The sequence below is a fragment of the Triticum dicoccoides genome, chromosome 2B (genome assembly GCF_002162155.2).
Source record: "Triticum dicoccoides isolate Atlit2015 ecotype Zavitan chromosome 2B, WEW_v2.0, whole genome shotgun sequence".
NCBI lineage: Eukaryota > Viridiplantae > Streptophyta > Magnoliopsida > Poales > Poaceae > Triticum > Triticum dicoccoides.
The window spans coordinates 376,822,709-376,834,983 of record NC_041383.1 but is presented as its reverse complement, the minus strand read 5'-3'; the positions used below and the strand labels follow the sequence as shown (position 1 = coordinate 376,834,983).

The 12,275-nt window shown below is 42.8% G+C and overlaps 1 long non-coding RNA gene across 1 annotated transcript; it reads right to left on the bottom strand.

Annotated features, from left to right (window-relative positions):
- Positions 1 to 377: 377 nt before the first annotated feature.
- On the bottom strand, positions 378 to 1,945 carry LOC119363738. The gene is made up of 2 exons (XR_005174341.1): positions 1,038 to 1,945; positions 378 to 879 (listed from the first exon to the last, which is right to left on the bottom strand). It is a non-coding gene; the product is annotated as an uncharacterized LOC119363738 (long non-coding RNA).
- Positions 1,946 to 12,275: the final 10,330 nt, after the last annotated feature.

Below are 12,275 nucleotides of genomic sequence, written 5' to 3'. Positions count from 1 at the left end.
ATGCATTCGAGAACAAAACTGGGTTGCAAACATATGCCATTTATTTGTCCAAATTTTCTATAGAAAACAACAATCATCTGGCCAATGCACCACCTGTCGCATTCATATAATGAAGATGTTTTTCTATCATTTGAATTGCTCAAATATACGCACAAGAACTTCTGTCAAGAACATGTTGACAGGTACATATACAAACAACACCCACGTGCCCCAAATGCTACACATCCTTAGTAGCTCAATAAGCATCATTTTCTTTCTAAAGTTTTTTTCTTCTATTTCCTGTAACTTGATTCATGTAACTCCAGAGATAAAAAGAAGAAATAATAGCAATGGCAGCTAATCTTCTCCCCTTGCTCACCTCACCATTCAGCAGCAACAAACGACAACACTTTATAATCATAGAAACATGCAGAGATCACATGCAGTGTATACAGAAGAGAAACAAAATATGGGCGAACAATCGGCTATTCTTTGGCACAGCAATGATTGGGGCACTTCAGGAGTGGTGCTAGCTGGAGTAGATGTGAACATCAGTCTGAAGAAGTGGCCGGCCGGTCTGAGTAGAAGGCCCTCCTCTCCTTCTGTACCTACGTACTTAGACCAAGTTACATAGTTCTACGACTATATATACAGAACTGAAGAAATGGAATACGCCCCTGAGTGAACACTGACGGCACTAGACATGAGTACATCGCCTGGCAAAAACCACCTGGGGAGAGGGCCTTATTTGTTTGCTTCTAAAAGTATTTCATCTCTGATTAAATGGACCGTCGGCTGTCATGCATTTTGGAGATAAACTTCTAAGAAAACTCAAGTTTTCCATTACTGAAGCTCCTGTTAAACTGAAATCAACGGACCAAAACACCAATTTCTTTGCAGCTGCAGATAAGGTTGACCTTCAGATATCAAATCACTTAAAAACAATACATATTGGCCAGGAGGAAGGAACCAACGCTTGGCTGAAGACGCACATGTGCCAATGGCTAGAACATGAGGAATAGTAGAAAAGCGAGATGAGGGAGGATGCGAACATGTACCAGTGGCTCGACGGAACGTTTGCTGAAGACACACCAAATGATCTTCAGATTTCTGCACTTCTACTGGCAGAAGCTTTGACACAAAGGAGCACGGACAAAGGAACTCGGACGGACATGGGTGGGGCACTTGGACTGCCGAAGAAGCGGCCGGAGCAGCATCATACGGCGGTGGCTGGGACATCCTAGATCGAAGCTGCATGCACTGGATCAGGGCCGTACGTGCACATCGCTCACTGGAGGTACAGGGGCTTGAAGGCGGAGGATCCGGTGGCACGACGGTGGGATCCTAGCGCCGCCGTAGCGAGGCATGGTGGAGGCGCAATGGCTTGACGGTGATGGTAGCCGGATGGCAATGCTCAGGGGTGCACGGATCCGTGCACGAAGGAGCTCGCCGGAGCAGCAACACCTCCCACGCGTGAACATCCGCGGATCCAGCGGCTAGCGCTCAGATCCGAGGCCACCATTGGTGTATCGATGCAGTACATGGGCAGGGGCGACGTGTGGGGTCTGACAGCGATTTCAGGCGGATGTGGATGATGTAGCGTGCGAGGGTGGGGATGCGGGCGTCACGGCGGCCGCGTCGGCTGTTGGAGGCGATGGCGTGGGAAGAAGCCGTGGGCAGGGAGTAGGCTGGAGATGGGCCACAACGGCGTCCTGACGGCTGTGCTGTCGGTGGTGGCGGATGGCCGCGGCCGGAGAAGCTGTCGGGTGGCCGCGGCGGCCGGGGAAGCTGGCGGATGGCCTCGGTGGCCGAAGAAGCTTGCCGGTGGTAGCTCGGTGGCTCCGTTGGAGCGGGAGATTGGCGCCAGAATTGGGGATCGAGGCGGGTCGACAATGGGCGGTCATGGGTGTGATTTCTTCTTTTTTTTCTGTGGGTTCAAGAGTTCGGGAACGACCGGATCGCTCCTATATACGGCGCCGCATGATCAGAATAGTTATTCTGATCTTAGAATCAAAATAGTGTTACTCTCTCTATATATATATAAGACAAATTTTTCCTACTATCGGATGTAGTTACACCCATTTTTATTTTGTATGTTTTAGGTAGTATCTACCATACCGCAGTGTATGTATGCGTAGTATGTAGTATGTAAGAATATTTAGGTAGTATATATACTATTTTTAGGTAGTATGTAGTATATTTTTAGCATACTTCTTTTTACATACAAATATGTACGTATTTTCACAAATATGATAAAAACATGGGCTCACATGCAATTTTTTCACATAACTCGCTTTGGAGTATCTTAGATATAGTATATGAACATACTAAAAATGATAAAATAGTATATATACTACCACATAGTAGTATATGAGAAATAGGTGTAACTACACCCGGTAGTAGGATGCATTTTCCATATATATATATATATATATATATATAGACGGTCTATTCTGCTAATATTAGCAGAATAACTATTCTGCACACCACTTCCGCACTGCACGCTGAACGCAAGTGCACGTCATTCTTCAAAACAAGTGTGCTGCAGTACTCGCACGAGTGAACTTCTCGTCGGAAAAAACTGCAAGCGTTATTTTTTTAGTACTGTTTTCGCTCTAATTTTTTAACCGTTTATCGGAATGAGGCGTGTAATATACCGTTGAAAAGCTATGGATGATGCGCAACTTCGACATGTTGAACACTTTTCGAGATTCCACACATTTTAAGAGCAGTTTTGAAAATGGTGCGGCCCATGACGAGTGGCAGCGAGCATTTTTTCGTGATTTCTTATAAACCGCTCATCCGAATGAATCAAACGATACGCCGTTGGATAGATATCATCGAGACACATCTTTTTCATATATAAATGTTTCTTTAATTCCTTACAGTTTAAGAGCAGTTTCAAATTTACTAAATCGCGGAATTCTGTTTTTAAAAAAAATTCAAATTTTCGATACTGTTTTCGCTCCAATTTTTGAACCGTTTGTCAAAACGAGGCGTGTGATACGCCGTTGGAAAGATAAGAATGAGGCGCAACTTTCATATGTTGAAATATTTTTGAAATTCCTTACGGTTTTAAGATAATTTTGAAAATTGTGCGGCGAACGACGAGTGGCAGCGGCCGTTTTTGGCAAAAAAATTTGCAAAACGCTGGTCGGAATGATTCATACGATACACCGTTGGAAAGATATCGATGATACGCAACTTTTTCATGTAGAACACTCTCTCTAATTCTTTACGGTTTAAGAGGAATTTCAAATTTACCGAAATGCGGACACTCTGTTTTTCGCGACACCCAAATCGATGTGGGTACTTCATCCAACTGAAAACCGCACTGCAACAGACGAAAAACCGCACTGCATCACATGGGTAAGAGAACAGCTTGGTTTTTTATTCAAACGTAATTTTTTCAAGAACGATAAAGTATAGTGCACTTCACATCGGGTGTAAATGAGCCACAACACTATCAAGAAGTGAACCGCATTACTTTTTTTTGCTCTCGTAACAATTTTTTTGCTCTTACGGGATGAACAACATCATATGGCCAACCGCACTGCTTCAGAATGAAAACCGCACTTCATCAGATGGGCAAGCGAGCTGCATAATTTGTTTTGTCGGACGTTTTTTTCTCATACACAAGTGAACAACATCACTTTCAAAAGTGAACGACATTCGAAGACCGAACGCACTGCAAGTGTTGATGTAATCGACTGAATTCTATGACACACGAAAACATCTTTGCAACACTCTATTTTTCGTGACACCAAAATCGGCGAAGAAACTACATCAAACAGGAAACCGCAATGCTTCAGACTGAAAACCGCACTGCATCATACAGTCAGGTGATCTTCATGGGTTCTTTCGTTATTTTTCTAACTTTTATATGAAACATGAAACACCTTTGTGGGATGAGTGCAGTGCACATCAAAGGTAAAGTGAACCACAACACAAATCAAAGTGGGATGCACGACTTTTTTGTCATTTTCAAACTACTTTTTTATAAATACTTTCGCACTGAATTACCAGGCTAGGGTAATGCATTTTTTAAACGCATTTTATGAAGTTTGCATGGTTGAGAGTAGTTAACTGCACTATTATTTTTCATTTCTTCTTCTCACTTTTTTATGAATGCCAAACACACACACATACATACATACAAAAAACCAACACTGTCGCTAGCCAAACTTTGAAATTGAAAGTGATGAGGACATCAATACAATTGTTACACCCACAGCCCCTGCTGCTATACATACTGGACCAATTACTAGAGCTCGTGCACGCCAACTAAATTACCAGGTACTTTCGTTTCTTGGTAATGATTCTAATGTTCATGAGAATATGATGCTGCCTAAATTGGATACATTTGTTTTGCTTACAAATGAAGGGCCTAGCTTGGAGAAGGATGAACATTGGAGCAAGAACAAGCATGGAGATGATGGCATGCGCAAGGGAAGCAAGAATGGAGTTACAAGTGATGATTTCAGGACTTTGAAGCCACCATAATGGGTGCATGAAGCCTTGGACGAAATATACAAGATGCCACTTCATAAATTTCGTCCCGAGGCTATTTTAGGTGATGCGTCACCTTATTATTGGGCCAGGCCCATGTAATTTCGAAATACATAAGTATATGCTATTTTTAGAGTCCGTATGTGTGGGGAAACAAGAGATAGGGTTGATTTCGGACCCCTCCACCAAGGGCCACGAAATTCCCCCCCTCTTCCTCCATATATACAGCCCTTAGGGCATCGTTTAGACTTTGGGTTTTGTTTAGATTAAAAGTTCGCCATAGCTGCAACTTCGCGTACTTCGTTTGTGTTCAACGACCAGACAAAGGCGTCACAGAACCCCACCTTGATCAATAAAGCTTTCATCTTATATTCGCAATATCCAGATTGCAATCTCAGTTTCTTGCTTGTTCTTCGTTTGCTCACAGGAAACAGACCCTCGTGGTCAGGTTGATCGTGCTCCGGCGTGGTCAATAACCTCTCGGAGTTGGTTTAGCGATTGCTAAGGCGCGACGTCCTCGCACGTTCGTAGTCGGATCGTCAAAGTTGACTTCCAACAAAGCGATATCCCTCATCTCATCGAAAGACGGGACACCTTTGCCTCTATCAAGTGGTATCAGATTTCCAGGTTGCTCGGTGAGATTTTACAGTTTTTCGTAGTTTAGATCGAGTCTGTTCTTCATACCTACAGTCCACGAAAAAGCCACAAAAAAAATTAGGGTTAGTTCATCATATCCGAACCAATCTGAGCCTTTGCATAATCTTTTTAGGGTTTTGCTTTGTTGAATTTGCGGTTGCATCGTCGTGTCTAGTTGCTGGTCTTAGAGTCTAGTCTTTTAGAGTTTCGAGTTCTGGTCATAAGTTGTCACGCCGCCGCCGCACCATCATCATCACCCCTGCCATCTACCACCACCGCTTATCCGCCACCGCTTCGAATCCGTATCCATATACCACCACAGCTGTCATATACCACCACCGCTGCCATCTACCACCATATATCCACCACCAATCCGAGTTCTTGTCATATTAGGTTTACCTCGAACAAAGAAGGGGAGGGATAGCATATTTGTTGTCGTGGATAGATTCTCGAAAATGGCACACTTTATACCATGTCATAAAAGCGATGATGCTGTTAATGTTGCTGATTTGTTCTTTCGTGAAATTATTCGCTTGCATGGTGTGCCAAATACTATTGTTTCAGATCGTGATACTAAATTTCTTAGCCACTTTTGGAGATGTTTATGGGCTAAGTTGGGGACTAAACTGCTTTTTAGTACTACTTGTCACCCCCAAACTGATGGACAAACTGAAGTAGTCAATAGAACGTTGTCTACTATGCTTAGGGCTGTTTTGAAGAATAATAAGAAAATGTGGGAGGAATGCTTGCCTCATATTGAATTTGCTTATAATCGTTCATTGCATTCTACTACTAAGATGTGCCCTTTGGAAGTTGTGTATGGTTTCCTACCTCGTGCACCTATTGATTTGTTGCCTCTTCCATCTTCGGAGAAGGTTAATTTTGATGCTAAACAACGTGCTGAATTGATTTTAAAAATGCATGAGTTAACTAAGGAAAACATTGAGCGCATGAATGCTAAATATAAACTTGCTGGAGATAAGGGTAGAAAACATGTTGTGTTTGCACCTGGAGATCTTGTTTGGTTACATTTGCGTAAGGATAGATTTCCTGATTTGCGCAAATCAAAGTTAATGCCACGTGCTGATGGTCCCTTTAAGGTGTTAGAGAAAATAAATGGTAATGCATATAAACTTGAGCTGCCTGCAGATTTTGGGGTTAGTCCCACTTTTAACATTGCAGATTTGAAGCCTTATTTGGGTGAGGAAGATGAACTTCCGTCGAGGACGACTTCATTTCAAGAAGGGGAGGATGATGAGGACATCAATACAATTGTTACACCCACAGCCCCTGCTGCTATACATACTGGACCAATTACTAGAGCTCGTGCACGCCAACTAAATTACCAGGTACTTACGTTTCTTGGTAATGATTCTAATGTTCATGAGAATATGATGCTGCCTAAATTGGATACATTTGTTTTGCTTACAAATGAAGGGCCTAGCTTGGAGAAGGATGAACATTGGAGCAAGAACAAGCATGGAGATGATGGCATGCGCAAGGGGAACAAGAACGGAGTTACAAGTGATGATTTCAGGACTTTGAAGCCACCATAATGGGTGCATGAAGCCTTGGACGAAATATACAAGATGCCACTTCATAAATTTCGTCCCGAGGCTATTTTAAGTGCTGCGTCACCTTATTATTGGGCCAGGCCCATGTAATTTCGAAATACATAAGTATAGGCTATTTTTAGAGTCCGTATGTGTGGGGAAACAAGAGATAGGGTTGATTTCGGACCCCTCCACCAAGGGCCACGAAATTCCCCCCCTCTTCCTCCATATATACAGCCCTTAGGGCATCGTTTAGACTTTGGGTTTTGTTTAGATTAAAAGTTCGCCATAGCTGCAACTTCGCGTACTTCGTTTGTGTTCAACGACCAGACAAAGGCGTCACAGAACCCCACCTTGATCAATAAAGCTTTCATCTTATATTCGCAATATCCAGATTGCAATCTCAGTTTCTTGCTTGTTCTTCGTTTGCTCGCAGGAAACAGACCCTCGTGGTCAGGTTGATCGTGCTCCGGCGTGGTCAATAACCTCTCGGAGTTGGTTTAGCGATTGCTAAGGCGCGACGTCCTCGCACGTTCGTAGTCGGATCGTCAAAGTCGATTTCCACCAAAGCGAAATCCACCATCTCATCGAAAGACGGGACACCTTTGCCTCTATCAAGTGGTATCAGATTTCCAGGTTGCTCGGTGAGATTTTACAGTTTTTCGTAGTTTAGATCGAGTCTGTTCTTCATACCTACAGTCCACGAAAAAGCCACAAAAAAAATTAGGGTTAGTTCATCATATCCGAACCAATCTGAGCCTTTGCATAATCTTTTTAGGGTTTTGCTTTGTTGAATTTGCGGTTGCATCGTCGTGTCTAGTTGCTGGTCTTAGAGTCTAGTCTTTTAGAGTTTCGAGTTCTGGTCATAAGTTGTCACGCCGCCGCCGCACCATCATCATCACCCCTGCCATCTACCACCACCGCTTATCCGCCACCGCTTCGAATCCGTATCCATATACCACCACAGCTGTCATATACCACCACCGCTGCCATCTACCACCATATATCAACCACCAATCCGAGTTCTTGTCATATTAGGTTTGTTTTCGAGCTCCATCTAGATTCCGATTCGTGTTTCCTTGCCGGAGTAGGTTTCGGAAAAAAAAAAGAGTCGGGTAGCCACGCTCCGTTTAGGCCCAAAATTTTTCGAAAACGCATTTTTCAAAAAAATTTCTGGCTATCCTATTTTTAGGTGTTTCTGAGTGTTTTGAGACAGGTGCCACTATAGGAAGTTTTTTTTGACCCGTTTCCAGTTTTTGGGTCCGGGCAGTCAAAAAAAAAATTGGTCAAAAAAAAAATTTCGTGCCCATCCTGTCAGTTTGAGCTAAGAAGAGTTTTGAGACACTCGCCATTATAGTGATTTTTCGCAAAAAAAAAGCAGCGCAAAAAAAAAAGAGCGGAAAAAAAGAGCAAAAAAAAAATTCCAGAGTGTGCTTTTCCCTTGTTTACGTGCCGCGCCGTGATTTTGTTAGTGTTCTAGGCTCGCGTCTCTAGCACAGTCTAGCCTAGGACCAGCACAGTACCGTCGTTGAGCGTTTATTCAACTTTGCATCTCTGAATTGATTATTGCTGGCCCTTTTTGCTACCATATTATAAGCCTTCCTAGCTCCACTTACATCTACGTCGTGCGTTTGACTCTCCCTGGTAATCGCTCTATCCAAGCTTTGAGAGTTTTTGACTACAACGGTTGCCGATCACCGCCTGCTGCTGGGTAAGAACTGGTAAGAATTTGAGATTTGCTTGACGGATTTGTGACACCCACCACCACCACTTGTTCGTAGTCTGTAGGATCATATTCTTGTGTGTTTCTATTGCTGCTAACCATGCCAAGATCACAAACCGACGAGATTGACTGGGAGAATTTATCGAACAAGGAGCTTCATGATAAGTTTCAGCAAATGATGACTGAACAGGTGCAAGATGTGCTGAACAATTTTGAAGAGGCCATGGAGAAGATCACTGGCTTTGAGAAGACGTTCGAAACAAAGCTCGATAACAAGTTTAATGAATTGCCCGCGCGTCTTCCACCACCACCACCCGCTGCAGCTAACGCACCTCTCCAACAACAACAACAACGACTACCTCCACGTCGCGAAGCAGACCTCCGCCGAGCAAGCCGTGTTCCTCTTGCGTTTGGCCAAACCGTTGGTGCTGCTGTTGATACTTCTGTGGCTCCTGCTGCTGATGCGGAGGAGGATGATTATGTGGGAGATTATGAGGATGAGGTTGATCAAAATCAACACTACGTGCAACCACCTGTACCACCACCAGCAGGTCGACCTCAGGTATATATTCGTAATGGTAGGCCTGCACCACCACCTCAGGTACGAGATGATGTCCATATTCCTAAACTGAAATTGAATATTCCACCATTTGAGGGTAGATATGTTCCTGATATATATCTTACTTGGGAGTTAGAAACTGAACAACGATTTACATGTTTACAATATCCTGAGGAGAGACGAGTTGCTGCTGCCGTTTGTGCTTTCACTAGTTTTGCATGTGTATGGTGGTCTGAACATTGTAGATTATATCCTATTCCATCTACTTGGGCTTCTTTGAAAACTGCTATGCGTACGCGTTGGGTTCCACCATATTATCAACGTGAATTGCTTCAAAAATTGCAGCGTTTAAAACAAGGGAAAAATTCTGTAGAAGAATATTATCAGGAATTACAAACTGGCATGATTAGATGTGGTATTGTTGAGGAGAATGAAGCTATGCTTGCACGTTTTCTGGGTGGATTAAATAGAGAGATTCAGACCATTCTAGACTATAAGGAGTATACTAATATCACTCGTTTATTCCATCTTGCTTGTAAAGCTGAACGTGAAGTGCAGGATCGACAAGCATTGGGGCGAACTAACTTTTCTGCAGGCCGACCTTCATCATGGACACCACGTGCATCTTCTACTTCAACTGCACCAGCACCTCCATCCGGTGCCACCTCCAGCCGTGATACAGGAAAACAGGCACAACCACCATTATCTGCCAAGAGCGCACCTACGGGGCCTGCACAACGTTCTTCTTCTTCCATGGCATCAACAGGGCACACAAGTGATATTATTTGTCGTCGTTGTAAGGGAGGAGGTCATTATGCGAGAGAATGCAAATCTCCGCGTGTGATGATTGCTACCGTGGATGGTGGATATGAGTCCGCTAGTGACTATGATGAGGAGACTTTGGCTCTTATTACACGTGAAGAACATGGTGGAGATGATTCTGATCATGAGACGCAATACATGGCTCCTGAAGACGCTGACAGGTATGAATGTTTAGTTGCTCAACGTGTTTTGAGTGTGCAGGTCACACAAGCTGAGCAAAATCAGAGGCACAATTTGTTCCATACCAAGGGAGTTGTGAAGGAACGTTCTGTGCGCGTCATCATAGACGGAGGGAGCTGTAACAACTTGGCTAGCATGGAGATGGTGGAGAAGCTTTCTCTCACCACAAGACCACATCCACATCCTTACTACATCCAATGGTTCAACAACAGCGGCAAGGTTAAGGTAACACGTACTGTTCGTGTGCATTTTAGTATATCTACATATGCTGATTATGTTGATTGTGATGTGGTACCTATGCAAGCATGTTCCTTATTACTTGGTAGACCATGGCAATTTGATAAAAATTCTGTACACCATGGTAGAAACAATCACTATACTCTTGTTCATAAGGATAAAAATATTACTTTGCTTCCTATGACTCCTGATTCCATTTTGAAAGATGATATTAATAGAGCTAATAAAGCACAACAGGAGAAGAATAAGAGTGAAAATCAGATTGTGGCAAAAGAATTTGAGCAACAAATGAAGCTTGATAATAAACCATCTAGTGTTGCTTCTGCAATTAAATTGAAAAGTGCATGTTTATTTGCCACCAAATCTGATATTGATGAGCTAGATTTCAGCAAATCTGTTTGCTATGCTTTTGTGTGCAAAGAGGCATTATTTTCATTCGAGGACGTGCCTTCCTCTTTGCCTCCTGCTGTCACTAACATTTTGCAGGAGTTCGCTGACGTTTTTCCACAAGACGTGCCACCGGGATTACCGCCTATTCGAGGGATTGAGCATCAGATTGACTTAATTCCCGGTGCTTCACTGCCAAACCGTGCACCATACCGTACCAATCCAGAGGAGACGAAGGAGATTATGCGTCAAGTACAAGAGCTTCTCGACAAAGGTTATATACGCGAATCCCTTAGTCCTTGTGCTGTTCCTATTATTCTAGTGCCGAAAAAGGATGGTACATCACCTATGTGTGTTGATTGTAGAGGCATTAATAATATTACTATTCGTTATCGTCATCCTATTCCTAGGCTAGATGATATGCTTGATGAATTGAGTGGCTCTACAATATTCTCCAAAGTTGATTTGTGTAGTGGCTACCATCAAATTCGTATGAAATTGGGAGATGAATGGAAAACAGCATTTAAAACTAAGTTTGGATTATATGAGTGGTTAGTCATGCCTTTTGGGTTAACTAATGCACCTAGTACTTTCATGAGATTAATGAACGAAGTTTTATGTGCTTTCATTGGACGATTTGTGGTAGTTTACTTTGATGACATATTGATTTATAGCAGATCTTTGGAGGAACATTTGGAACATTTACGTGCTGTTTTTATTGCTCTACGTGATGCACGTTTGTTTGGTAACCTTGGGAAGTGCACCTTTTGCACCGACCGAGTATCTTTTCTTGGCTATGTTGTTACTCCACAGGGAATTGAAGTTGATAAAGCCAAGATTGAAGCTATTGAGAGTTGGCCGCAGCCCAAAACGGTCACACAAGTGAGGAGTTTTCTTGGCCTCGATGGATTCTATAGGCGTTTTGTGAGAGATTTCAGCACCATTGCTGCACCTCTCAATGAGCTTACAAAGAAAGATGTGCCTTTTCTTTGGGGTACCGCACAGGAAGAAGCCTTCACGGTATTGAAAGATAAGTTGACACATGCTCCTTTACTCCAACTTCCTGATTTTAATAAGACTTTTGAGCTTGAATGTGATGCTAGTGGAATTGGATTAGGAGGTGTGTTATTACAAGATGGCAAACCTGTTGCATACTTTTCTGAAAAATTGAGTGGGCCTAGTCTGAATTATTCTACTTATGATAAAGAATTATATGCTCTTGTTCGGACTTTAGAAACATGGCAACATTATTTATGGCCCAAAGAATTTGTTATACATTCTGATCATGAATCTTTGAAACATATTAAAAGTCAAGCTAAACTGAATCTTAGACATGCTAAATGGGTTGAATTCATTGAGACTTTCCCTTATGTCATTAAACACAAGAAGGGAAAAGAAAATGTGATGAGGACATCAATACAATTGTTACACCCACAGCCCCTGCTGCTATACATACTGGACCAATTACTAGAGCTCGTGCACGCCAACTAAATTACCAGGTACTTTCGTTTCTTGGTAATGATTCTAATGTTCATGAGAATATGATGCTGCCTAAATTGGATACATTTGTTTTGCTTACAAATGAAGGGCCTAGCTTGGAGAAGGATGAACATTGGAGCAAGAACAAGCATGGAGATGATGGCATGCGCAAGGGGAACAAGAATGGAGTTACAAGTGATGATTTCAGGAC